A 24,936-nucleotide genomic window follows, 5' to 3' on the forward strand; every position below is an offset into this window, starting at 1 on the left:
TGCAGATGAGGATGGAATGCAGTTATTAAATATAAGATTGACTGGAGTCCTTGAGGAAGGCAGCACCCTCGAAATACTTAGATAACTGGGATTCCATTTCCTAGTATAATTGAGCAGGACAATATGAGGCCTTTGCAGGTTAGAACCCACCACCACCACTCTTGTCCTCTGACTTCCGTTTGTTTGTAGAAAAACTCTAGTCAAAGAATCAATTTAATCAGATAAATGGGAAAATAAAGAGAAAAGGAAAAACAGTTAAGCAAGACAAGTAATAATAGTTTAACCATTCAATAAAGTCAAGGACATTTAGTTCTTCCTCAAGAACTGTAGATAATATTCTGAGCCATGTCCTTGGAGCTGTTTAGCAGATGCTGAAGCCCCCACCAGGTGGAAGAAGTTAATTGTATGTCGCCCACAGCATGTAGATCCCAGACCGGTTGGAACCAGAGGTTGATAATGCAGACTCCCAATTACCTTACCACCAACTGGTCAGGAACATGTTCATGGGCCGATCACTCCCTACTCCTTGAACACTGTAAGCCTCCTCACTACCCTCTCCAGAGGGAGCACAGTCCCTGAGGCACTAGCCTGGCAATTAAAGCTACTTTTTCTGTTTCCTCCAACTCCATCTCCATGTTTCTATTCAGCATTGGCATACAGAGGTAGCTGATATTTCGGCAACACTAGCAGTTTTTTCTCTACAGTAAAGAGCAGTTTAAACAGCTTACAATGCAGAGGGCTGAATTTAAACAGCTTGCAAATCAATCCCAGCCATTTCTAAGATGACAGCCTGGTTTCTGAGGAGTGAGGCAGTTTTTGGTTTTTTTTTTTTTTTTTTTCAAGTCAGTCTCCAGAGGGCAGCCCTTCCAAAGGAATAGATAAATGACTGAAAAATCTGGCAGTTTCTAAGGAAAAAAAAGCTTACTCCTGAAGGAATAGGTTGAAGGCTAGCCAGCTGCAGGAGAAGCATCCCTTGTTCTGATGGGAATGGGCTGAAGGCTAGCTGCTTTCAATAAAACTATCTGATATCAAAATGAGACTGAAGTGCCAAATGAGAATTCACAGATAGAACAAGGTCTTAACCAGAAAGACAAAACTTTTCAATAGATCCTGAATGAAGCCCGGAGAGCTTTAAATGCAAAGAGAGTGTGAGTGTGACCCCAGGAGAAAGACCTACCTTAGAGAAGCAGTGGCTGATAATGGGCCTAATTGTGGGTTCCATACTTGTTTGCTCACCAGCCCTGGAGCCCTAAGGAGTCTTCTCCAGTCCTCTTACCCACCACCAAAATATTTCTCCAGCAAGATAAATTTATTTGGGATTAAAAGGTACTTGCAAGTAATTGAGGTTCTGCAACCATGGGAAGACACCTGCAAGTCCCAGCACAGCAACAAGGGCAGGAGACCTCTTTTACAGATGAGAAGAGGATTTAGGGAGGGCTCTAGTAAACAAAGAGTTCATGGCTTTGCATTGGCTGTGTCTTTGCCAGTAAAGAAGTGGAGTCTTTCTTCCTGTTGGGCCTGCAATTGTCATAGGATGCGAGAGCACCTGCTTCTGATCTTCCAACACTATTTAAGTGAGGTTTTTGTTTATTAATCTTTTACATTACTTTGACGTAAAAGTGTAAGGATAAGCAAGATTTTCTATCATGAACAGAAATGTTATTTTAAACAACACTCTCCAAAAATGGATCTCTTGATTAAGCAATTAATGACTTGACTTGACATTTAAACTTTTAATGACATATCAAGCCATATATATGCATGTGCATCTGTGTGTAGACATACATAAATATATACATATAATACCATTTCATATATACTGAGTTACGAGTAGGTAGAAGATGGTAAATCCAGATTGCTCAATATTTGAGAATTAAGAGATTCTGAGTGAACATACTGGAGGAGATAAATTATCTGAACTAAATATGTCATAAAATATTTATAACCGAGGAAACAAAATGGCCTAGTATTATAAGATCAATGTGTAGAAGACAATTTTAAAAGCTGTGTGTATGTGTACATTTGTGTGTGAGAGAGACAGAGAGACACGGACAGAGAAGATCACATCTAAAGGCAAGGAAATCAGACTGATATCACACTGTTCATCAGCAACACTAGCTGATAAAAGATCATAGGAAAAATCATTATGGAATTGGAGGATGGTACATTTTTAAATTATGCTTTATCAGTCAAATATTCTTTTAAGTAATGCAGTTACATGCATAATTTAATAACCTTTACAGACAAATGACTCAAAAAATGATCATCGTTTACCCTTTTTGAGAAAACTAAATGTAACTGCAGTCCAACAATATTAACATTCAAATGAGGATAGGGAAAGCTTAGTATTTACTGGAAAATGGAAATGAAATGAAAAAACTAGAAATGAACAAGAACAGTGGTTTTTTAAAGAAACTATAAAATTGTATAGTCTAAAAAGTAATTATTTCAAATTAGTAAGAAAATAATATCTGGAAAAAATGTCTTCAGGAAGAAAAGAAAGTCATTACATAACAAAGATGAAATACACATACTTTGTAACACCTTAATAAAAATATGCTTACCATCTCAATAAAAGTAATTAGGGTCTCCACATAAAAGGTATTTGTAAAATAGACTCATGATCCAAGTAAACATGACACTGTTTTAAGAGTTGATTACGTGTGTAACTGAATCATTTTGCTATATACCTGAAACTAATAGAGCATTATAAATCAACTGTATTCTAATATAAAATAAAAACTAAAATAAATAGGGGAGAAAGAAAAAGGAAGTATGGTTTGAGATCAAGGGGGAAAAAAAGTTGCACAAGAAAGCATAAACCATTTGACCTTTATACCCAAACATTATCCACCCAAATTTGTTTTGTCTATGTGTTACTGAGTCAATGATATTTGTGGGTTCTGGGTAAATCCCCAAGTGCATAACCTGACAGCATCTTTCCTCAGAATGACACCACCTACAAACTACTACAGACTTCTCCTCTGTATGTATGTTTTTGTACCTTAGAATGGTCATGGTCTTAATAGTCCATAAGCCTCACCTTTGACTTTAAGAGTTGGTAACTGGCGGAGGATTTTTCTCTCTGTTTTTTCCCCAATGATGGTACTGAACAGCAATTTAGAGAGCTTCTCTAAGAAAAAAAACAAGGGCTCTGACAACTCTCAAGCAACAGCCAGGTCACAAAAACTTTTCCATAAGGGATCTTTATACCCTTATCTGATCCATTCTTTTTAACCCTCACTCTTGATCCTTGCAGTTCTATTCCCTAGTTAAAATAATGAAAAGTAAGTCCTCTGTTAGTGCTCAGCTCTTTTGGGAACACAAGCTAAAACAATGATTAATTCAGGATTTTGTTTTTTTTTTCTTTTTAACCCCGGGAATTGAAATCATAGGAGCATAGAGAAATAAAAAAAAGAATAAATGATCACTAGCAATCACTACTTATCACAATAATACAAATATAAGTTACAGTGTTTAAAATATTAGTTACCCCATGAGCCTGTAATTAACTGTTTCATTAATCTTGTAGAGTATTTTTAAAAATATTTATTTGGATATGAACACTTCTATATTGGTCACACATTTTCCAGTCTGCTATTATTTCCAGTTATGTTAAATAAGTCTCCACTTATTTTTTGTTTACTATTATATGCTTATTTTCTAATTTAGCATTTCTAGATTTCTGCTTCTTAGCTCATTCCTTTTTTTTCTGTATTTGTTTTGTTTATTCTTCTTGAGAAGTACATTTATCCTTTTTGTTTTGTTTTTTGTTTGCTTTGTTAAGACTTTATTTTTTGGAGCACTTTCAGGTCCACAGCCATATTGAGAGGCAGATAGAGGGAGACTTCCCATGTACCCACTGCATTAATTTTTGTTACTGGCCTGGCCCCCTTTAGATATCTGGTTTTGTAACACTGCAGCAATATGATTAAATAAGGTTACTGAACACAGTGTAAATACATTTCTCTTGATAATTTAAAAAAAAAAGAGTAAATTTGGAACAGATTTTGGAAGTGGGAAAAAAGAAAGGATAAGTCCCTGAAGCATGAGAGTTTTCTACATGATGAGAAATCAATAATTAATTTTTAAATAAAGTGATCAACAGGAAGAGATTTACATGTATAATTACAAATTACAAAGTCAACAACAAAAAAAGTGTTTACTAACAGTAAAACTCAAACAGTTAATGAAAGGAAAACTGACCTAGTATTGTTTGGGCAAGGGGGGGTTTGAAGTTCTACATTTCAGAGTGGGGTGGCAATATAATGCCTAATTGGTGGGTCTCAGTTAGGGGTTATTATTATTATTATTATTATTTTCTTTTCTAGGGCCGCACCCGCAGCATATGGAGGTTCCTAGGCTAGTGGTCGAATCAGAGCTGTAGCTGCCGGCCTACGCCACAGCAATGCGGGATCCAAGCCACGTCTGTGACCTACACCACAGCTCACAGCAATGCCAGATCCTTAACCCACTGAGAGAGGCCAGGGATCAACCCGCATCCTCAAGGCTTCTAGTAGGATTCGTTAACCACTGAGCTGCGATGGGAACTCCAATTAGGGGTTATTTTGTTCCCAACAGACATTCAACAATGACTTGAATATTTTTTTTAATTTTTTTTTTTTACTTTTTTAGGGCTGCACATGCAGCATAAGGTAGTTCCCAGGCTAGAGGTCAAATCGGAGCTGCAGCTGCTGGCTTATGCCACAGCCACGGCAACCTGGGATCAAGCTGCATCTGCGATCTACACCACAGCTCATGGCAAAGCCGGATCCTTAAACTACTGAGTGAGGCCAGGGATTGAACCTGTATGGTATGTTATTGCTTAGCCACAACAGGAACCCCCTTGAATAATTTTGGATTGTCATTGCTTGGGTGTGGGGCCAGAACAAGTAGGGATGGGGGGGGGACCATGCTACAGGAACTAGAGGAGAGAGACCATGTATGTAGGATGCTCTTAGAAAACCCCTGTAATGAAGAATCAGACTGAGCAAAATGTTGATATTGCTACAGTTTTGAAATTGTGATCTAAAGTTAGTATATCACAAAACTTTACTTTTTGTTTTTTTTTTTGCACTCACAGCCCATATGGAACTTCTCAGGCTAGGGGTTGAATCACTGGCCACAGCCACAGCAACACCAGATCCCAGGCAACCTACCCTACAGCTCAAGGCAACACCGGATCCTTAACCCACTGAGCGGGAACAGAGACTGAACCAGTGTCCTCATTGATACTAGTCAGGTTCATTACCACTGAGCCACCATGGGAACTCCAAGAAACTTTTATCAAATAATTTAGAGGCAGAATTTATCACGAGAAATCCAAAAAGAAATGATTTAATCACTGCTTTTAATAAGAGGAATGGATGTGGGAGTATTAAGGTAGGAGATTGTTTCTTTTCATCTTAACTCATCTATTACATGAATTTTAAAAATTTTAGATAGTTCACAGTCATTTAAAAATATTAATAGCAATGTTGACTTTTAATTGTCAGCTACCAGGTTTTTTTGATAATTGTGTGGATTTCAATCCAATATATAATCAGAAATTGTAATAAACAGATGGTGGTTTTTGAGCATGTTGAGGAAAGTTTAGCATTAGGAAAACAATGTAAGTTGGCAAATATGTAACACTGGCTATTATTATATACATGGATTTTATAAACAAGCATTAGTATAAAAAGAAAAGCAGAGCTGACTAATGAGAATTAATATTTTAAAAATAAATCTGCAGAAATAACTCATTCCAACCAAGTTAGGACAATGTAGTTTCAAGATTTCTTGATTAGGAGAAAGAAAATAAAAAGGAAGATTATAGCAAGAACAATCTTTTTTCATTTTGGAAAATGTCAACGACCAATTAAAAAACTGTCATTATGTTGATTATTTATTACACCGCCTACATTAAAAGTAAAAATCATGTTTGGGTTTTTAGCAACTGAATGCATTAGTGAATTACGATCTCCAAGGATGCTTCCATAATTTAGACATCTTGTGATAAAAAAGAGTAAATTTTAAAAAATGATTTATAAATTATGTCATAGTATAGTTTGCTTTTAACAAAAGTTCCCTTTGAATAATAAATTGACACAGTACCTTTTAAAATATTTCCTCTTTGAACCCCAAATAAATTAGTATTTGAATATCTGTTGCATATATATAGTGTTCTCATAAATAAAACTTTACTTATGATACTGCTTACATAACCACAATGATTTTTATGTCTCAATTTATTCCTATAAAAGTAGATGATTGTATATTATCAAAATAGAATTTACATGAATATAGCATAAGTTAGCATTTATAAATCATACTCAAATTGATACCCAAACTCATTTTTATCCAATAATGTCCATAAAAACAAAATTACCCCTGAACTACACAAAGGAGTATAATTTCAGAACCTCAAGTAATAATGCATAATTTAAAGTACTATTCATGAAAAAGGTAACATACAAATCATTCAAATTTTTATTTGTTTAAGACGATTCCTTATGGTTACCAAAATGGACAGGTGTAGGGGTGAAAGGGATGGACTAGGGAATTGGGATTGGCATCTGCACACTGAGCTGTATGGAATGATTGGCCAATGGGGACCTGCGGTATAGCACAGAGAATTCTACCCAGTACTGTGACAATCTATGTGGGAAAAGAATGGATATGTGTCTATGCATGACTGAGTCACTTTGTTGTACAGCAGAAATTGTCACAACCTTGTAAATTAATACTCCAGTAAAACTTAAAAAAAAGATGACTCCTAAAAGTGATAATGCAATGAGGGAGTGGAATACATAGAAGTGAAGTAATAGAACATTAATTTTATATTGCTAGTTTTTAACCTCATCGTGTTCCTGGCAAGATGTGACCTAATTTACTAAAAATGTATAATGTTCCTTAAACTATCTATACTTCCCACAAATTATTCACTAAAAACTTATATCAATAGACCAGATTTAAGAGAGTAAACTCTCATCTCCTTTTTGCAACTTTCCGTCTTGGGAGTTTCAAGGGTTTCTAAATCTCAAGATGATTGATGGAAATAATATTTATTCTTCTTGCTTCCATATAATGTGAGAAGTCACAAATTGACTCTACAGAAGGAAAATAAATGTGGGAGAATAAATTATCTGATTTATTAATTTAGGAGAAATAATATAATTGCCATGGCTGAGTGGGCATGCATGTCCTCCTGTTTTCAATTCTACTTAAGGGCTGAAATGGTATATTCTTGTCTGCTCTTCATTATCTTGTATACTTACTAGAGCGAGTCTGCCTTGAAAAAGAAATTGTACACGTTACAATAGTACACATTATAATTTAGACATATATTTCTGTAGAAAGAAATATACCATGGTAGAAATTTACTACTGGTATTTGGGGAGAAAAAAGATATTCATATGTATCAGTTAGGTTGTATCATGTAATAAATGACTTCAAGACTTAATGTCCTAAAGCAAAAAATATTTATCATTTCTCATAATTAGTTGGTTTTGCTGGGGAATTCTTTCTGGCCAAACAAACTTGGTAGGGCTGAGTGGCCTGGAATGACCATCCTAACATATCTGGAGACTCAGCTGAGTCTTCCAAAACAAGGATATTCCAATAGTTGAAGGAGCTCTATTTCCTGCAATATATTTCTTTTTTTTTTCTTTTTTTTTTCTGCTTTTTAGGGCCACATATGTTGCACATGGAAGTACCCAGGCTAGGGTTCAAATCAGAGCTACAGATCTGTGTCACAGCCACAGCAATGCCAGATCCACGCTGCGTCTGAGACCTACACCATAGCTCACAGCAATGCTGGATCCTTAACTCACTGAGTGAGGCCAGGGATCAAACCTGAGTCCTTAAGGATACTACTTGGGTTCTTAACCTACTGAGCCACAAAGGGAGATCCCCCACAGTATATTTCTTGACTATTCCCACTAAATGAATCCAGATTAGACAAATATTCCATCTCCATATGCACAACTGAAAAACCAGCTTCTATTTTTTAGTCAAAAGCTATTAAGTGAGTTCCCATTGTGGTACAGCAAATTAAGGATCCTGCATTGCAGCAGCTGTGGCATAGGTCAAAGCTGCAGCTTAGATTTGATCCCTGGCCTGAGATTTTCCATATGCTGGACACAAAATGAAATTTAAAAAAAAAAACAATTAAGGAAGATATAGTTGAAAAAAAAAACAAATGCTAGGAACTTCTCTATTATTTAAAATCAGTAGATGTTTGCAGAATAACATGAAATAAAATTATAGAAAAATAAGCAACCAGTAGTCAGACATGCAGTTGTCCCGAGGATAATTTAAGAACAGTGGCACAAATAAATAATGCTTATTGATATGCCAAAAGTAATTCAAGATAGTATTAAAGTTACGAAAATGTCAATGAGTGATGAAATGGATAATCATGTATTCTTAAAAATGTTCAAATACAAAGCTTAAATTTTAAATAATTTCAACTGCCAAGCAAAACAGGACTGACTCCTAGATTTACCTTGAAAGCCTCCTTTTGTGACCTCTGCTCTATACATATTCATTGTCTAGTTATATAATGACATATATAACTATTAATTATGTATAAATTACAAATTATATACACAAATATACAACTATTTCAAATATCTGAATAACTGAAAGAATTCATAAGACTCCACAGATTTCATTCCATTAGGTTTTAGTTTTAATGCAGAGAAAGGATATGGTACAGAAGTAGAACAAAACACAGACAAGAACCCGACCTTTGAGACATTTTTTGTTGCATAGAATATGCTTCACAACTGTATTGTAAATCACAAAGATACATGTAAGGAATCCTGGTTTTTGGAGAGTGTGTGCAAAACATTCTAGCAAAATTTTATGCCCCAAGCTCACACAGGCAAACTGGAATGTATAGCTGGGTAAACCAGGTATAAGCCATTATGTAAAAAGCCCTAAACAATATAAATCATCTGGCACGAGGCCCTTCCAGTGGAGGAATTTTAAACATTACATAGAGTATTGTAGATTACTAATATCCCATGTTGTTCTTCAACTGGCCAAAAGTTAGTGCCATGCTTCTAAGTGTTCCTAAAGGCCAGCATAGAGCTGTCCCTGTTTGGGTGTATGATGACCATGTGTTACATAATATATAGGGGCAAGTGCACATTAGTCAATGGTATAAGTTATTTTTTAGTAATCTTATAGGGTAACATTTTACTTTTACAAATGTGCCAAAAAAAGTATCTGATTTGGTTGGAAATAGTTTAATATTTTATGCGTGTATATAAACAAGAAAGAGAACTCCATCATCATTTGGAATAACAAAAGATAAAAATTATTGGAAATATTTGCAGTATCTATCAAGTGGAGTATCAAACAAAATTAGTTTTTGCACACTGTGGACAGGACAAATGATGAGTGCTAACAGACACAGATAAGAGACAGCTGGGTAGAAAAAAGGAATCCCAATAATTTCAATGAAATAGACATAACAGCTGTGTGTTTATGGAAGTATTTTGTGATATTTAGATAAAATAAGGGTTTTTGTTTGTTTGTTTGTTTATTTGTCTTTTTAGGGCCTCACCTGCAGTATATGGAAGTTCCCAGGCTAGGGGTCGAATCAGAGCTGCAGCCGCTGGCCTACCCCATAGCCACAGCAGTGTAGGATCCTAGCCACATCTGTGACCTATGCCACAGGTTGCAGCAACGCTGGACCCTTAACCCACTGAGTCCGGCCAGGGATCACCCCAAATCCTCATGAATACTAGTAGGGTTCTTAATCTGCTGAGCCGCAACAGGAACTCCTAAAGCTTTTACATGTGTATGCAAATATTTATGCATGTAGATTATATACATTATATGTTCATGTACACATCATTTTAAAAGTTTTGAAAGAGTGCACAGCAAAATGTTTTCTGTGGTTACACTTAAAGAGGAGAGTAATTGTCCATGAGTAGGTGAATGGAAATTCACAATGATTATTTTGTACACTTTTCATTCTGTACAATCTGTATAATTTAGAGTATACATTTTGCATTGGTTGTAATTTCAACATGCTAAAGTGAAATTAGTTATGAGTGGTTAATTCATTGTTAAAAGAGTTGGATATAACTGTGTTGCTTTGTAGATTTGTCCCAAATATACGAATAAGAAATAAATGGACTTTTCAGGTACAATAAATAGTAAGAGAAGATCAGGAGTTCCTGTTGTGGCACAGTGGAAATGAATCTGACTAGTAACCATGAGGTTTTGGGTTTGATCCCTGGCCTTTCTCGGGGGTCAGGGACCCGGGATTGCCATGAGCTGTGGTGTAGGTCACAGACGTGACTCAGATCCCAAGTTGCTATGGCTGTAGCATAGGCTGAGCTGTAGCTCCAATTTGACCCCTAGATTGGGAACCTCCATACGCTGCAGGTGCCACCTAAAAACAAAACAAAACAAAACAAAAAAGCAAGAGAAAGTCAAAAGTTGGGCTTTAATTTATCTAAATTTTGTATCATTTGGGCTTTAAATCAGAGTATAGTTTTGCTACACTTTAAAGTAATCATGGGTTAAACTACAGGATTGATTTTACAAGTAGAAAAAGACAACATTAGGAGGAACAATATGAGAGAGAGTGCACTGAAATTAAGCAAAGAAAATTGGTGGATGGTATATTCAGTTTGGCAAGTAATCCACATTTACATAAAATTTTTATTATAAAAAATTACCCTACTAGTTTAACCAACTGGCCAGTTGTAGTCTACTTTCTTAAAAATATTTTAACCGAAAGGAATTGCTGTGTTTAACTGTTCAATTACAACATTTTTAAGGCAGTATTTGAAATGACTACTATATTTATACAAACAAACGATAAATAATTGGTCAATTTTCAAATTTTTTCAAATATCTGCCAGAGAGATCAACATAGAGTTTCTGGTAATATAGTAACAATGCACACAGTTTATTGTAGTTTTACTATATTATGGATATACACATAAGAACTTTATACTCTATTCCATTTGCCTTTTTTACAATCCTGTGAAGTCAATGCTGTTATAGCCCATTTTTTATGAAGACATTTTTTATGATGTTAGCTATTATCAGGTTAATTTTAAGTGATAAAGCATTAACTCCTTATAAAATTCATCTAAGGAGTGATTTTAGCAAATTTCAGACAAAAAGCATAATATTGTGGATATTTTTCACTTATTTTGAATCTGTCTTTATATCCTTTTTGAACATATGTTCGTGGTCACTTAGAGTGATATGGAACCCTGCTTTTCCTTTATTCACTCTGCTGCAGAATGTAAATGAATCTAACAAGTTATTTCCTCAGGCCTTTCTGTGCGGCATCTACCTCTGGTGGAAGTACGTAGAAAAACATCTGAGAAGTAAATGAATCATTCTGCAAAACGTGTTATAAAGCTGCAATAATGCTATCAAATCTTCAGCTTCATGCTTAAAAAGCATCATCAAGTGGTTTATAATTTTGAAAAAAAAATTAAATTTACTTGAATGTGTACATAATTTATTGATATATCTTTTAGTATAATCCTTTATAAATAAAAGTTACCCAAATCTGAGAAGCAATGTAATATTTTATTAATAAGGGAGCCAAGCGAGACTGTTGATTCACATGTCTCATTTTTCTCTGAGAAAAAGACTCGCCCAGATACATTTTGAATGTCTAATAGAATAGTTTAAAATATGCAATTAATAAGAAAGGTGAGTTTTTTATTAGTAGTAATATTTCTCAGTTTTCTTAATGGTAGTGCCAGTGGGTTTGAGAATGGGGCAGAGACAATGTTAAAAGGAAAGGGTCCTAAATATAGAGAGACAATTTTAATGATATGCTTTGTTCTAGTTTTTAAGGACACCATATTTCACATAATTGCACTGGGCTAGTTATCAGTTTATTGAATCACAAATCTCCATATGCATACCTCCCTGCTTGTACTGCAACGATAAATCTTGCCTCTCTATAAATTTTTTCTTGTATCACCTGACACAATGGTAAACTCTATCAGTAGAGGGAATGGGAGGGTCCTTGAAGGAGCAAAGGGCTTCTCTTTTTGGTTCCAGTGTGCTTCTGTTCCTCTAATTTCTCCTATGGCTGCTAATGGTGGGCATGAAGAATATCCAATGGCACTCACCCCAAGTTTCAACACACCCCTAGAGGAAGGATTCCCAGTGAGTTTCTGTGAGCTCTTGGCAAATTCCACTGGTACCGCTGTGGGCAACATTATAGGAATGCCAAGTGGGTCTCACAGGGTTTCCTGTGAATTTAATTTGGCGAATCAGAGAAATGTTGCCTGCTTGGATGTTCCAGCCTGTGGTTCCTCAGTGGACTTCCCTATCTCATAAGTAATGGCTGCAAAGTCTCCAACAGTCTAGAAGTCAGACTGTGGTCGGGGTTAGGGAAGTTTTCCTTTTGTTTTCTTCCTTTTTGCTCTGATTCAGCCTTCAAGGGAGTCTTTACTACAGACATCAGACATTACTCTGTTTCTTAGAAATTTTTTGTTTGTTTTTACCCCTTCACAATCAGTTTCTAGTTACAAGTTAATCATCCTTTAAGTTCAATTTTCTGTTTAAATTGCTATGTTTTCTCTCTCTTGATTGGCCTCTGAATGGTACAAGTACTAACAGAGAAAAACAATGCTAGATCAACCCTCAACTATGTCCAAGACAAGAGGTGATCATATCATTAGGAAATAAAACCACTTGTCTTAAATTTGACACTTTTTGTTGTCTACTTTATGAAATATCATCATTCTTTATCATTTTCTACCTTATAAAAGGTAGAAAGATTGAATGATGAGAAAAAAATTTCAATTTTTTTTTTTTTTTTTTTTTTAGTGCTGTGATCAAATACTAGAATTAGGAACCAAATCTGCTTTCTAGCTGTGAGTATATCCTGTTTTATAACCTTGGCCAATTCATCCCTAGATGTCTTTCCTGTCTAGCTTTATGTGTACTGGTTAAAACAGACATTTGTATCTACTTTTAAATGTATCCATATTTTTCATTAACGTTTTTTCTTTTGTCAATACCTGCGGCATGTGAAAGTTCCTGACAGGAATGGAAACTGCAGCAGTGACCCAAGCCACTGCAGTGACAGTGCCAGATCCTTAATCCACTGTGCCACAGGAGAACACCCATATTTGCAAAAATAATTTGTTTCAATAAAACAACCTGTTTCATCACAATTAAGATTTTCTCTTATAAGCACGTGTTTTGTCAACACTAATCTTTTAACTGTTTAACACTAAAATTTTTTTCACTTTGATTCCCTGGAAGCTCATTAATAAAGGAACAATCTATAAGAATCAAGTTATAGTTTAGGACACTAATTTGACACATAAGAAGCTGACTTGATGCTTTTTAAGTGCACTAATCAGGCCTTCCTTTGAAATTTTAATGATAGATTTAATAAATGTTTAGAATAATAGAGAATAAAATCTACCAAACCACAAGAATAACATGAATAAATATGTGTTTGACAAAAGTTCCAAAATGGGGAAAGATAATCATATTTTAATTAGGAGTGTTCCACACCCTGCAAATTACTACTAATTAATAAAGTTGAAAATGGTATAACATTTATAATATTGGCAACTAATATTTTTATGAAAGTATACAAGGATATAAGCTGCTTATATATTGAATTTAGCTCAATAATCGTAATCTTCTAATGGAAAGTAATTATTTCACTATTTTAAAGGTGAAGAAATGGGGATTTAAGAGTTTAGGTAGTATGTCAGAAGTCACACAATTCAGAAGTGATAGAGCCATGACTTAAGATCAAGTTGAAACCACCATTTAGAGTCTTTACATTCCAATTCATTTCAAAGCCAAGTCCTTGCATCATTCAAATTTTATTAAAAATTAAATATTCATTAATATATGTACTACATGTTTATTACTGAATGGAACATATGACTCTAGGTTATAACATTCCTTGAAATTATTGAAGATTATTATAAAATCAGGCATGTTAAATATTTCAATCAATACCCTAAAAAGTATATAGTATCATATAAGAACAGATATAAAGATATAGAGAGAATGTAAATTTTTATTGAAAAATTCCCATTTCCCAAACACTAAGTAAATTAGAAATGTTAGCCTTTGTAATATACTTAAACAATATGTTCAATGACTATTAGTTTTTATATGATCATGATTATGTTATACAATTATGTTTGCCTATGAACGACACAACTTTATAATAACAATATACATGTATATGAGATAGATTTTATTTTTCCAGGACTACTATGATATTTCTACTACATGAAGTCCTTAACAACTTCAGGACATTTTCTTGAGCCCCAGGGTGACATCATTCTGAAAGTTACCTTCTTGCAAGCCACATTTTTCTGGAATTAAAGTTGGAAATTTGTGTACAAGAAATTTATTAGAGATTACCCTTGGGATCCCTATCTTAGTATGAAGATGAGGAAGCAGCATTGAGGAAAAGGAAAACTGGGCTGTGATGCTGTTACAACAAGGTCCTTCCTGACAGTATGGCAAGCTTTGGAGCTGTGATGGATTTATAGAGTTGTCCAGAATTGCAACAAGGGATTGAGCCTTTCTTCCACATCAGTCAATCATTGTATGCAACCTACTCATGAAAGTGTGATGAGACCAAGTCCAGTAGACTAAGTCCTCCCAAGAAGGCAAAACTTTCTAGAAGCTGGAGACTTAACTCCTACTGGATGAAGTCTGAACACAGCTTAGCACCTTCTATAGGCCTTGTGGTCTAATTCCAAGTTTCAGGCAGCAATAAAGAGAAAGATATAAAGTGTGTGCTGGACCTTTCTCAAAGCTTAAGCTGTAATATAATATTTCACTAAAAGCTTTACTAGCCTATACTTACTGACTTGATGACTCCTCTTCAAACAAGAGGTTTAAAATACATATTTATTCTGGATCTTCAATTGTCCAGCAGAAAATCAGAGAGAGTGGTTATTAAATGAAAGAATAGTGCGTAATATGAGACAGCTAGCTCTATTTGCTACAATGTACAAACACAGATATTGAACCAGAGTCAGAATGACTTGCCTAACAGGTTATATGTCCATGTACTAAACCCATACCTACGTTAATTAATTCATGTTTATTTTACTTCCACTACACATGTTTTTATAACGACGGATACGTTAACAAGCCAAAGATTCTCATTAATTACATTGTCACATTTTATCCAAAGTGAAGCATTTGACAACACCAAGGAATGAGTGATTACATTCTGTAATTGTATGTTCCTTATTTAGAATGGCCTATATCAATATTTCAGTATAAGTAAGAGAGGTATGTTTCCTTCTATTTCATATTGAGACACCATAGCTAGATAGGCAAAATCATTTATCTTGTGTGAAAAATGGAAGATTCTAACCCCTGTTTCATAATTACATGGTTGTTTTACATTTTCTTACACCAGAATTATGAAAAGGGTAAATATCTGGTTTCTTCTCATCAAAATATTAAATGAGAAATTCAGAATCAACTCTATTAGAATGCAAATAGCATAAGGTAAAAGACCCAACATTTGTTAAGGAACTGTTACTGATTTAAAGAAGTGTAGTGCAAAGCCAAATTTCTTAATGGAATGTAGTAGTTATTTCAGTCAGCTATTCTTGCTCAAAACAACATAATTTGGTGTATGTTAGAGTAGTTGTAATTGCACGTATATGTATAGAAAGTATTTCTTATTAATCCAAGAACAGGGACTAAAATAAGGCTGGGCATATGGTTCTAAGTCTAAGGGAATTCTAGAGACATCGGCAAGTTCGAACACTTCATTTTAGTGCTTTATAATCCGTGTGATTTAGTTGGATTCTAAAGTATTGGCTTATTTTGGTCTTTCTCTAGTTAGATGCTCTCTTTTGCCAGAGGAAGATTTACAAAGCTGAGAAGGGGCAGGTTCTTGGTAATTGGGGTAATGTGGAGAGGCCATAAGACAAATTTTGGAAGAAGTTGTTTAAATTTACTATATTATTTTGCTATATATTATTGAACTATCTACTTTGTATCAATGAAATAATCTGTTGTTAATTGGGTAACGTATTCAAATAAGTACTCAATTTGTTCAGAAATTAGAATATTAGGTATTTAGGTAGATGACCACAAAGCGTTTTAGTATGAGTAAAATCTCTCCAATTATACTAAGTGGTATTAAACTCGAGTGTATACACATACTCACATGTGTGAGCCATGTTTATGTGTGTGTAAAGTTGATTCTTGCTATTCACAGTTATGTTCTATAAATCTCTATAAAGTTTCTGCAGACACTGAATTTGTGAATGATGAACTTTGCTGCTGGATGAAATATAGGGTTAGCTTTCTGAGAACTTCTTGCCATAATATCTTTGTCAACCAATCAATATATAACCTTGTTTTATGTGCATTTCTATTTATAGAAATTTTATTATATATATTTTTCTTTAATTTTTTGATTCATGTGCATTGACCTCATGGCTAGCAACATATAACCCATGTCCGAATGCAGCTTATCTAATGCATGTATTTTCTCTAAAATGCATATTACAGCTTTGAGTTTAGAGAAACTAGACAAAACTTCAGCATGGGGGCCATTGTAAACAGCAAAATCACCAACAAAAAGCACAAAAACATGGAAAATATGGCAGTAAAAATACCATGAAAAGGACACTTAGTTTAGGTTATGAGAGCTAAAAAAAGAAGGCAGAGTATTGTCTTGTTTGACCTCAGCTGATCAAATATATATGTCTATACAGCTGACCTTTGAACAATGTAGGGGTTAGGGGCACCAACACCGTCCACGGTGGAGAGTCTGTATATAAATTTTGATTTCCCCCAAATGCAACTACTAATAGCCTACTGTTGATTTAAAGCAGTACTGATAACATAAACAGTTTAACACGTATTTTGTATGGTGTACGTTATATGTATCACATGCTGTATTCTTATAATAAAGTGAGCTAAATAAATGAAAATCATAAGGAAGAGAAATATATTTATAGCACATATGTGTATTTATTGAAAAATATCCTCATATAAGTTGACCTTCACAATTCAAACCTGTGTTGTTCAAGGGTCAACTGTGAAGACTACACACACACACACACACACACACACACACACACAATTACTTTTCAAAGTGAGAAATATGTATCACCTTACATGTGTATGCCATATCTACATAATAAGCTAGTAATATTTTTCAGTAAACAAATTCAGATAGGTATAAGAAAGAATACGTCAATTCATGGATGTGTTTATTCTTTTTTTTTTTTTTCCTTTTTAGGGCCGCACCAGTGGCATATAGAAGTTCCTGGGCTAGAGGTATAATCAGAGATGCAGCTGCCAGCCACAGCCACAGCCACAGCAGTGTGAGATCACAGCTACATCTGCAACCTATACTGCAGCTCACAGTAATGCTGGATCCTTAACCCACTGAGCAAGGCCAGGGATCAAACCCATATCCTTCTCGTGGACACTATGTCAGGTTCCTAACCACTGAGACAAAACAGTAACCTGTTTATTCTTTTAAAAATGCCTCATTAAATCAATTAATAAAATTAATTATTTTCCTTGTATTTCAAGATATTTGTTACAAGCTAGCTTACTAGAGTTTTGCCAATTCACCCAAAATGTTGAATAATTTTTCAGATATTTGGAAAAGGATTAATTTATCAGTCCCTAGCAACAAAATGAGTAACTATCAAAAGTTCTCCCCTAATTCAAGTGCTATCAAATGCTGGGGCTGACATTGAAAAGTGGAATCCTTACTCTTTTAAATGTGCTTTGCTAAGACTGCTTTCATCAAGTTTAAGAGGAGGCAAGATCTGAATTTAAAATTAGCTAGTCTAGCCAGACAGGCAAGATGAAAAGACAGAAGGGCGATGTGGAAAGGGAACTCCAAAGAAGCCAGCACTGTAAAGCAGGCATTATCCGATTCTCTTTTTCTTTGTAGGTTTGTGATTGGTGTTATCACAGTAGGTTTTCTATCACATACTGAGAACTCTAATTAAGAGAGTTATCTCCATTTGCGCAGGCTTGAGGGGGCACTTCAATCAAGTAGAACCTGTTGAAGTGTGAATAAGAAGAGCAGAGGAAGTCAGAATTTCATTGGGAGAACTAAGTTGGCTATCAACCAAGTGACATCACAGGACAGCTTTGCTCCAGCAAAATGTCCCCACCCTACTATGGAGACTTCAGGCAGAAATTACCTTTTGGCAGTACATTGGACTTGGATCTGTTTCTCAGGGACAGACTGACTTAACAGAACTCTCTGAGGCTGATATAGAAGTTCCAACATCAATGTGTTATTTTGCAATGAGAAGTACCACTTACTTCTTGTCTGATTAGTGCATTTGCTCTATTGAGATGGATTTGCATCAGAAGTTGACACATTTTTCAAGGATGCCTTGGGAGTCATGGAGCCTGAATAAGGGGAGAATTTTAAATAATAGCTTCTGATAGTCTGATGCATCTATCTGCATAGTGGAAATATATCTGTCTCTAGGACCAGAGAGGGCATACATCTTCTTGTTACACTGCTTGAATAATGTTGGCATTATTTTCTTCTCCAACCCTCATTGTTTTTTCTGTTTTTATTTTTGACTAATCCTTTTAACCAGCATATTTCAGGGAATACCTGCTGGTGATATTCAAATGAATTCCTTTCCAGGATATTGGAGACATATTAGGTAATCCTATTTTTTAAAAAAAAGTAAGTTAGTAAACTTTAACAGAAACTATTAGCAACCTGAGAAATAACCAAGAATTTATATATCAATGTGTGCTAATATATTAGGGAAGACTCAGATTCCAGTTATGATGTTCTAGTAATAATCTCATGGAAACTCATTCAGGGATTATATCATGACTGTCTTTTGTTAGTTAAAATGTAATTAATTTATTTTTTCTTTTTTCCACTTCTATTTTTAATGGATTTTCAGTTCAAAGAATTAGATTAATCCTAGTTACATGCATCATTGTTTCATGAAAGCCTCCATATCTATCTATTACCTATCTCTCTATATATTTCTTTATCTCTATACCTTTGTTTATCTATGTGTTTATCTGTTATATATAGTAAAAAGCATCATATATTTGATTATTAGAACAGTGACTCAAACTTAGAACTTTTTTGGTCTTTTCCCATCTCTTCCTTTTCATTCTCCAACCATCACTATCTCTATTCTGAATTCTGTGCTCATGATTCCCTTGCTTTGTTTTTTTAATATAACTTGATGATATTTATATGTATGATGAGAGTATGTGTGAGATATTTCAACCATAGCCATGAAGAAGCCCCCAAAGAGCAATATGTCCTCTAACAGTGAGAAGAAAGCAGATGAGTGGGCAAATGGGTGAGAGTGCTTTACCCAGTTCAGAAATCCTTCATAAAGATCTTTGTTCTGATTTCAAGTTCTAACACTTACCTAGTAAGCTCCAAAGAAATTACCTAGAGATAAAATAGCTCTTAGCAACAAAATGTTTGGTCTAACTGAGCATTTGCATTTCCTGTTATAAATTAGACAGACACGGTGACTCTGATTTGGCTGTCCTGTAGCCTCCCCGAGGGAAGAGAATGCACGGATAGTTTGCGTCTTTGCATATTCATGCTGGAGATGGGACTGTTATGTTGAAAGCTGGATGTGAAATCAAAACATCTTGTGGAATATTTTGAGATAAGAATTAACAAGAAAAATTATTTTCCACAGTGGGTGTTAAAAAATAATAATTAATATTGAAAATATTTTAAAAGTATGGGCTTGGGGCTTGTCCTCATGTCCAAACTCTGCCACTTACAAGTTATGTACACTCTCTGATTCAAGTATCAAAATCTTAATTGTAATAACCTCCTAGATTCTTCTAGACATTAATGAGGGTGTTAGAAAGCACCTAGCACAGTTCCTGACACATAATAATTGCTCAGTATACAATGTTGTATTTTTTCTCTCTCGTCTACTCTTCTTCATTGAAAGATAAGTTCTTTCTCTGTTGGACCAACATACCAACTTTTGATTTATTTCTCTACATTAAGTTCAACTGCATGCTGATAGAAAATAATTATTTTGAGGAATTCTCTTGGTGGCTCAGTGGGTTAAGGATCCAACATTGTCACTGTAGTGGCTCAGGTTCAAACCATGGCCTGGGAATTCCTCATGCCACAGATGCAGCCAAAAGATAAAAGAAAGAAAATAATTATTTTGCCCAAAACACTTTTAAAGTACATTGATGAATAGGAAATATATTGTGCTCAAGATAATGTAAAGGCCATCTTCTCTAAGTATGTTTGGGTTCTTTATGGTCATATCACTGAATTTAATACTTGTGACAGACAAATTATTGAGACGACTTGCTTCAGTGGAGTAGAGGCTCTGTACACAGACTATACCATGCTATCTGAAATCTCAAATATGAACTCTTCAATAATATTATCCAAAAATCTGTCATCATCCAAACTATCCAAAAGGCTTTATAACACAATTTGGAAGCTGCTGTTACAAAGTGAATTAAGACTCCAGCATGTCATATTGATCTCACAGCCTAAGCTTCTAATCACTAGTACTAATCAGACTTGGAGACATAATTAAGAATGTAGATTGAAACTTAGAAGATAATTCTTAAAAAGAAAAAAAAAAAAAGGAAAGCTGTTGCTGATACAAAGCACAAAACATTGACAATAATGGTGGTTGGGGATGACTTTGCAATATTGGCCCTTATAATAGCAATACAAGGTTTGCCTATTTATTTATTTATTTAAGTTTTGCCTATTTAATATGTATTTTAGAGAAAAATTTTCTGAGAATAATGCCATTTGTGCCACACTGTTTTATGGAATTTTGTGTAGAGGGAGAGAGCCCCAAAACTTTTAGTTTAAGAAATATTAATAATCAATACTGTTCTGCAGGGAGTTCCCATCGTGGCTCAGTGGGAACGAATTTGACTAGTATCCATGAGGATGCAGGTTTGATTCCTGGCCTCACTCAGTGGGTTAAGGATCTGGCATTGCTGTGGTTGTGGCATAGGCACACGGCTACAGCTTTGATTCAACTCCATATGCTGTGGGTGTGGCCCTAAGAAAAGACAAAAAAAATTATTGTTTTGTAATATTAAAGAATGGACATAATATAATGCTAATTTTTAAAGAAAAATTGAAGTGTAATAGATAATACTAAATAGTAAATATGAAAGCCATGCAAAATGGGATAAAGTATAGAATAAATTTCCTATTTGTCTCAGCATATTTTCCATTCCATTTCTCCAGAGTGAGTCGCTTAATATGTCTCTTAAGATTCATGATATAATAATTTGTGTGAGTGTAATTGTGTTTTAATATATGTATTTCATTTTGTAAAAAAAAAAAAAAATTAAAGAACAGGCATTCTTCCTAAACCATGCAAACCAATCACTAGATATTATTGAACATGAAAAGAAAATTGTATACAGTGATGAATATATTTGCTTTGGAATTAGTTAACTAGCTAGTTACCTACAATTATAAAAGAGCTATGGGTAAGATTTAAAATGTTCTTTAATTACTGTATGATAGATAGTTTCTTACCACTATGCACTCAGAATTGTCAATTCAAACTGTTTCCAATTTGAATTCTACCAAGTTTTCTTAATTAGTTTCTAACAAGATTTGCTTCATTAATGGAGTTTTTATTATTGTTGTAATTAAAAATAATTATGGAATATGTGTACACCCCTCAAATAAAAAAAATAGACATGTAATTTTAATGATTGCTCAAAAATAATATTTCTCAAGATATAACCCATGGAAAAGCTACAAATGAATCACCTGGGCTGCTTGTAGAAAATTAAGTTTTTCAATCTCTTGTTAGATTAATTAGTATAGACTGTAGGAATCTATACATGTTGAGATATACAAATGATTTTTATGCAGACTTTCATTTGAAATCAATGTCCCAAGAAGTTTTTCTTGGGTAGGTGCCCAACACAAAGAAAGCACTTTATTGGTAGAAACCATTGGGGAAAAAAAAAAGCTCCCAGAGGAACAGTCAAATTAGTTGAAGACAGACACTCTGAGGCTTATTCCTGGTAAGACTGTCATCACATATATACATGTTCACAAAAGCTGCTATTGTTCTCTCTTATAAGAGATACATATTCATAATAAGAGAATAATACTATGTTAAGTATTGAAATGGCAATTATAGATTCTGCTGATCAGGTTTTAAAATACTTATTCTTACATTTTACCGTTTTGAATAAAAATGAAAGAACCATATAGAAACAAACTTAAAAATAACTACCAATATTACACATTCATTTACATTTCAAATAACCAATTTGCTTCTGAAAATGTACCTTGAAAACACAGCAGCAGACATACATCATCATCTGTACACAGATCTCTTCATAGCAACATCATTTATATTACAAAAGACCAAAAACAATCCATGGTGAAGCAATAGGAGATCTGTTAGACAAAATACATTGTACTTACAAAGTGGGAAACTCTGCATCTTACAAAATAACAGGAAGCTCTCTGAGTACTGACATAGTACCCTATTATATACTGATGTTAAAAAACTGCAGAAGAGTTTTTACTGTATACTAACGTATATGAAATAAGAGGGAGTATAATGAAAATTTAGTAAGTCTGAAAGAAAAAGACAAATACCATATGATATCACTTATATCTTGGATCTAATATAAGGTACAAATGAACCTTTCCACAGACAAGAAAATCATGGACTTCCAGAAAAGACTTGTGATTGCCAAGAGGGAGGGAGGGAGAGGGAAGGGGGTGGCTGGGGAGCTTGGGGTTAATAAATACAAACTATTGCCATTGGAATGGATTAGCAATGAGATCCTGCAGTGTAGCACTGGGAACTATGTCTAGTCACTTATGACAGAGCATGATAATGTGCGAAAATAGAAGTGTACATGTATGTGTAACTGGGTCACCATGCTGTACAGTAGAAAAAAAATAATTATATTGGGGAAATAACAATTAAAAATTTATCTATATTTACACTAAATCAGGTATGTTTTATGAAAAGGTACTTAAAATCAATTTTTACTGGGGGTGTTGAGGGACCAGTAGATGTCAGAACAGGGTTGGAACAAGACCTCTCAACATATAACCTTTTTATATCATTTTGCTTTTTGACTTATGTCAATATATTTCATATTAAAATAAATTTGATAAAACATATTTTAGATTTTCCTGTCATGGCTCAGTGGGTTGAGAACCCAGCAAGTATCCATGAGGATGCAGGATTGATCCCTGGCCTCACTCAGTGGGTTGAGGATCCAGCATTGCTGTGAGCTATGGTGTAGGTCTCAAATGCAGCTTGGGTCCTGTGTTGCTGCGGCTGTGGCACAGGCCCACAGCTGTAGCTCTGATTCGCCCTCTAGCCTGGAAACTCCCATATGCTGCAGGTGCAGCCCTAAAAAGAAACACACACACACACACACACATTATATATCAAAGTGCATAAAAATTTTTGTGAAACACAACTGTACATTGTCCTCATATTGCCTCCTCTTTTACCAGCATTTAACAAACATGAAAGATCTCTTTAAACAAAGAAAACAACATTTGGACAAGCAATAAATTGATCCACCAGAGTATTTGATGGAATTACCACCCAATTCTCAATTTGTTCCTAATTTCTTGAATCTTTATTGGAAAATTTATTTCCTGCCATTTCAAGGAAAGCTTTAAATGGTGACCCTGTGTTTCAGATTAGTCCTGCAAGCTTATATTTTATCTATTCAGTTTACTTTAGAGCTATAAAAGTTTTCAGACTATAAGGAAGATTTTTCACCTGGACCAAAGTTGTGAATACAAGATTTTGTTGAAGCTGATAGTTACAAGAACAGAAATATCTATAACAGTGCCAGTTCCCACTGGAATGACCTAGATGGAACTGTATATTTCAGTTGAGATTCATTCCTCAAGTTTAGTATAGTCAGTCAGGATCCAAATCTAAGTCTGTCTCAATCAGGTTTATAGACAGGAGTCTGGCAACTGAAGAATTACAGTGCAAAATCCCAGTCGGTTATGCCTACAACATCTATTTCAGCTAGGATGGAGAAAAGGAAATTTGGAGAAAACCTGTTTAAAGTACTTCCTTTGTAGACATGGATGTTCAAAGCATTCTTTGACAAGGAATTTGCAAGTGAATTCAAATGAAGTATTTGTCAAATTTATAGAAGATGAATACCTTCTTTTTGGAAAATAATACATAATATATATATTTTTCATTAGTTTTCTGTTTTTCCAGTCCCAGATTTATCTGGAGAATTGAGCCTTTTAAAGTATTATATATTGGGGTGATCTAGATATCTCACTTATATGATATACATTTGAATGCATCTTCTACTTTTCTAAAGTGAATCAATGAGTCATGATAACACACAAAATGGGTTTTAGAGGGAGTGGGCTTTCAGAGAAGTTCATTTTATCCAGTCTGTAAAACTCAGTATTATGATTTTGGGAAAAAAAATATAAATGAAGCTATCAGTGTTTCAGGTGCCTTATTTGTAAGTTGAAAAGTTTAATTCAAATCATTTACTTATTTTTAGCTTTTATGATGCTCTGTGGTTCTTAAAGTCCTTTATGATACATTAAACCATGTAATCTTCAAGCCACCCCATAAGATGTGGAGAAATTATCACTATTTTCATTCACCAGTGATAAAACAGAAACATACGGTATTAAGTAAATTTTTCTAGCCCCATCAACAATATAATTCATACTTTGCAGCCTTGGCATTTTGAATATAAAATATTTCCTTGAGCATATAATTCCAAACTATTATTTACAAAAATAAAAAAGCATTTATATTCATATTAAACTTCTATATATTTTCTGCCTCAAGAAATAATATCAGTATGCCTGGGTGTTACTTAAATGGATCTAGAGTTTTAGCCTATGGCTTTAAATTGTGTCTTGTTATACAATCACAACTTATTTATTTCTCCTTATTTACTTTTGTATGCATGGCA

Source organism: Phacochoerus africanus, chromosome 13 (genome assembly GCF_016906955.1).
Source record: "Phacochoerus africanus isolate WHEZ1 chromosome 13, ROS_Pafr_v1, whole genome shotgun sequence".
Lineage (NCBI taxonomy): Eukaryota > Metazoa > Chordata > Mammalia > Artiodactyla > Suidae > Phacochoerus > Phacochoerus africanus.